The 5,183-nt window shown below is 39.5% G+C and overlaps 1 pseudogene; it reads left to right on the top strand.

Annotated features, from left to right (window-relative positions):
* The first annotated feature begins 2,368 nt into the window (after positions 1–2,368).
* LOC144222519 (actin-related protein T2-like) overlaps positions 2,369–5,183 on the top strand; it is a 6,582-nt pseudogene continuing 3,767 nt past the window's right edge.

Here is a 5,183-nt window from a genome sequence, read left to right as displayed (position 1 = left end):
TTGTAGCACTTTGAGTATGTCATGCTACTCCCTTTTGACCTGCAATGTTTCTATTGAAAAATATGCTGATAGCCTTATGAGATTTCCCTTATATATAACTCTTTTATTTTTTCTCACTGCTTTAAAATTTTTCTCCTTGTCATTACTTTTTGCCATTTTTTAAATGATTCTTGATGTGTACTTTTTTGAGTTCATTTATTGTGTGTGGGGGGGCTCTCTGTGCCTTGTGCATCTGAATGTTTATTTCCTTCCCGAAGTTAGTGAATTTTTTAGCGATTTTTTATTCAGATAAATTTTTCCCCTTCTCTTTCTCTTCTTTTTGGGATCTCTATGATGTGAAAATTATTATATTTCATGATGTCCCTGAGTTCACATAACCTCTTTTCTCTTTCTGTGACTTTGTTTTGTTTTACTGTCCAGCTTGGTTGTTTTCCATTACTCTTTCTTCCCAGTTGCTGATCTGTTTTGTTTCCTATAGACTACTATTTATTTATTCAGTTTAATGTATTTTTAATTTGAGTTTAAGGTCTCACTGAGTACCCCCATTCTTTTCTCCAATCTATTAAGTATCTTTGTGACCACTCTTTGCATTCTCTATCAAGCATATTGCTTATATTCATTCCATTAGCTATTTTGATGCAATTTTGTACTGTTCTTCATTTTGGAATATTCTTATATCTCCTCATTTTGTGTAGCACTCTGTATTTGTTTCCTTGTATTAGGAATATCAGCTATGTCTCCTTATCTTGAAAGCAGTGGTTTTATGAAGAAGAGTACTTGTAGTGCAATGTCTACTGTTTGCTAGATTCTGGCAGTACAGGAGTGTTTCCTTTGTGTGTTGCATATGCCTTACTGTTGTGGTTGATATCTGTTTACATTCAGTCTAGTTTATAATGGCCCTCTTTGCCTATTTTGGGCAAGTTTCATCTCTATGCTATTAAAGGGCCAGTTTGGGACTGCCTTGGGTTTATAGTATGGTCAAACCAAATGCCTGCCTTCAGTTCATTTGCTGGAACTGTGATGACATCGAACTGTGGGGCACTCTCCATGACTTGTCCCCTGAGAGCCTTTCATTGGTGTGCAGGGCCTGCAGTCAGACAAGATGACTGCCCCCTGTCTGTTGGGTTTGGAGTGACCCCAAGCTATGAGCTCTCTCCTTGTGCTGTCTCCTGTGAGGTTTGTGTTTGTGGGTGGGGCAGTAGTCATATCAGACGTCTCCTAAACTCCTGCTGGGGCTGCAGTGGAACTGATGTCTGTAGTTATCTTTCTCTTTCCATAGGGCAAGAGTCACTTTAGAGTGGTTCTGGCCACTGTTACGATTTCTTGCAGAATGAAATGTGACAAAGGCCACCTTGGAAAGAGTCTTCCCCAGTGGAGTGGGTTGGATGGGGCAGTGTGCATGACCTGTGGGGCAGGGCATGCAGTATTAACATGCTAGGTGGTAAGTGTTCATGCTGATTCTTGCAGATGCTCAGGTATCAACGCTGGGTAGATGGAGAAAAAATGGTACTAACTTACTCTTCTTTTCTGGAGAAGTCCCCTAAAGCTCCCTGCCACTCCAGCACATATTCTGAGATTAGTAAATTAATCTTCATGTATAACCCAGGCATTTTTCCAAATGTGCTTCAATGCCAATTCTTGACAGGGTTGCTTGTTATGCTGTCTCTTTAAGGTAAGAACTTAATTTTCTCTCACCCTCTAGCTCTCACAGAACTGAGCCCAAAGATTTTTTAAAGTTCCTAGTGTTAAGCCCTACTGACTGTAAAAAATTTGCATACTTAAGCCCCCTTGGTATTCAAAGCCAAATGTTATGGATACTTATCTATTCAATGCAGGTGTCTTTTGTGTGGGGTGCCTGATGTGGAGGCACTTTTTGTGCCTCCCTTTTTGTGTGTTCATGGTGCCCCTCCCATTTGTGGTTAGTTGCAAGTTAGTTTGGTTCCAATCCAAGATGCTACCTTTCCTACCATTTTTATATGTCCCCCTCTCTATGATTAACTGTAGACAGTCTTGTTTTTCCAATCTTCAGTTTGTTTTCTGGGTTAGTTACACTGATGTTGCTTTTTATCTAGATATATCCATGGGAGAAGGTGAGCTTAGGATTCTCCTATTCCACTATCTTTCCAGGCTGCCCTCTATTATTCAGTTTTTACTTTTATGATATTTCCATTTCCAAAAGGGCAGTCTCCAAAAGTATTAATCATCTTTATAGTTTTTTAACTTGCTATTAATTTTGGTAATTATGCCTGCTTTAGTTTTTACATATAAGTGCTATCACCCAGCCTTTATTATTTCAGGACCGTATCATTGGCATTGCTATCAGGGAGCCCCATTCTATAACAATGTCTCCCACCCAAAGCCATGATCTATGGAGGATAGCCAAGAGATTGTCAACAATGCTGGTGTCCTCCTCACCAGCAGATTCAGTATTTTGAAATATAAAGCCCTGCCAGAAAACATGGTTGGTAAGTTCTTTTCATCCTTGTGTGGTGTACATATTCTGGAAGACATATTTATCTAAAGCTTTTGAACCTTTCTACTGTCTTACATGGGAATTCATTTATTTCTTCATTGTCTAGGATGGGCCATCACATTGCCCAAGATTCCAAGAGCCATCTTAGAAGTGCATTAGCACCATGTTGCGGAGTTATTATCATGTTTTTAAAACTGCTATTAGCATGTCCAACCCTTCCTTGGGCAAATTATTCTGTAATTTGACTACAGTTACTTGTCTTAGTGTCCTGAAATAGTATTGTAAATAAATCCTGAAGGGACCTTTAAAGTTTTCTAACGCAGAGACCCCCACATCATCTTAAAGGAGAAAGGTGCTAGAATTTACCAGGGTGCGCTGGACCACTGTTGTAGGATTTTTTAATCTCAATATCTGGGACTCCTGGTCTCCTTGTCTTCTTCGAAGAATGAAGAGGTGGACACAAAACAATGCAGCAGGCAAAAGTTTATTAGAGTTTAAGATATGATCAAAAAGGAAGAATAGTATGTAAGTTCTCTTTGCAGAAAGGGGGCATTCAAAAGTGAATGCCCAAAGACTGTAGGCAAAGGTCCTTGTTTCATAAAGTTCTGGTCATCATTCGCTTTCCTTCCCCCTCCTTCCTTCTCAGGTCCTACCCTATTGGCTGGATAACTCTAGGTGCTGGGTTGTCCATTCCTGATTGGCTCATTTCCATTGTATGAGGGGTGGACTATAGCTATATAATTCCTTGTGGGTCATATGTTTTACAGTTTACCACTTATTTTTAGTTAGGTCTTTTGTGGAATTCCTGAGGGGGACTGGTTGTGTCTGTTACATTCTTAAGAGGAACTTAATGCCTGAGGGGCATTGCTGTGGTCAGACATTCCCAGCATTGTTCCAAAAAATATGTATTTTTCCTCACCCAGAGACCTCAGGTCCTAATCTTTCCCTCTTTGCCTATTTTATCTTATCTTTTTCTATCATAACACCTCTGCAGAATCAGAGGTTTCAGTGCCATATGGTGACTCAAGATTTTTAAGTCTATTTCCTTGGATATTTCCATCTTATATCTCAGGGTCCCACTTCTTCCCAAATAGGGCACTGATCTAACATAGCTGCCATGCAAACGTTGAGGATTAAAATATATATGGAACCCCACTACACTTATAATTAAATTCTGAAACTGAATCTTACTTATTTTNTTGTCCTCACTTTTACACTTTGCATTATGTTGTTGATTAATTACTTTTCATTGTCTTTCTCCAATGTAATTGTAACACTCAGCAGGAGACATCAAATTCCATTTTCTTTGTAATTACTACTTTCCACAAACTGCTCAAACTCCTGAGATGCACCACCCATCGGTATATTTCTTTCCACCAATATATCTAATTCTAGCCCAACACTCCTAAGATACTTTTACAATTGTACCTCTAGAGCATGACAGATACCATCTGTGGGATCATTACCTCCTGGCCAGTGAATTAAGATTCAACATCCCCTTTTATTTTATTTTTAAATTTCTTAATGTTTATTCTTGAGAAAGAGAGAGGGAGAGAGAGAGAGAGAGAAAGAGAGGGCATGAGCAGGGGAGGGACAGAGAAAGAGAGAGGGAGACACCGGACACAGGGCTTGAATTTATGAGGTCAGGATATGAGCTGAAGTCCGTCGCTTAACTGGCTGAGCCACCCAGGTGCCCCTCAACATTCCATTTTAGATTCTGCTTCCTCAAATTATTTCAGAGATCAACTCTTTTATGTTATGTTTCTGGGAACACAGACATTAAAGCTAATATTTGCATTCAGAGAGTATGTTGGTGAGTGCTACTTTGTAGCAATATGTAGAAGCAAGTGAGGTAAGCAAAACTGAGCAACCACAAGTTGAACTGTGGTTTATTTGCATAACAAGCTTCAGCTACTCCCATGGGGAGCAACTGAGCTGGGATGGGACTTCACATTTCATACAAACTGAATCAAGGGTGTAGGACAATATCTCCCTCATTTATCAGTCATTGCAGGATTTTTTACCTCAATCAATACCCAGGGTTCTTTGTCTCTTTGCTTCAAAGAATAAGGAAGTGGCCACAGAATAAAATGAGCAGCAGGCAAAAGTTTATTAAAGTATAAGATCAGAAAGTAAGAATAGTATGAAAGCTAGCTTTATAGAGAGGGGGCATTTGAAAGTGAATGCCTGTGATTATAAGGAAAGGACTTTGTTTTATAGGGTTTTGGTTGGCCCCTTTCCCCTTGTTTCTTCTCAGGTTCTACCCTTATTGGCTAGGTAACTCTAAATACCTAGTCATTGCTTTTTGATTGGCTCGTTTCCATTGTATGAGGTGTGGTCTATGCCTGGCCATATGGTGTTTTGTGGGTCACACATTTTATGGTCTACTTGTTTTTAGTCAGGCCTTTTGTTTGTCAAATTCCTGAGTAAAACCTGACACAGATTAGGTGGTGTCTGATACATTTTTTAGAAGTTTATGCCTGGGGGAGTTTGCTTAAAGCCAGAGGTTCCCAAAAGAAATGTTTTAAAATATGTGTTTTTCCCCACCCAGGGACCTTCAAGCCTTAGCTTCTCCTTTTTTTGCCTACTGAATCCTATCTTTCCTTATCATAATTGGGTGTAGGTTGTCCCTGGGGAGGAAGCCCAATCTTAGGCAATTAAGATTCCATTAACTGAGAATATCTGGGGAGATTCTTTTCTGTGAGTCATC

This window comes from Crocuta crocuta, unplaced genomic scaffold (assembly GCF_008692635.1).
Source record: "Crocuta crocuta isolate KB4526 unplaced genomic scaffold, BGI_CrCroc_1.0 scaffold633, whole genome shotgun sequence".
Classification (NCBI taxonomy): domain Eukaryota; kingdom Metazoa; phylum Chordata; class Mammalia; order Carnivora; family Hyaenidae; genus Crocuta; species Crocuta crocuta.
The sequence above is the reverse complement of the archived record's forward strand: the minus strand, read 5'-3'. Positions and strand labels throughout refer to the sequence as shown.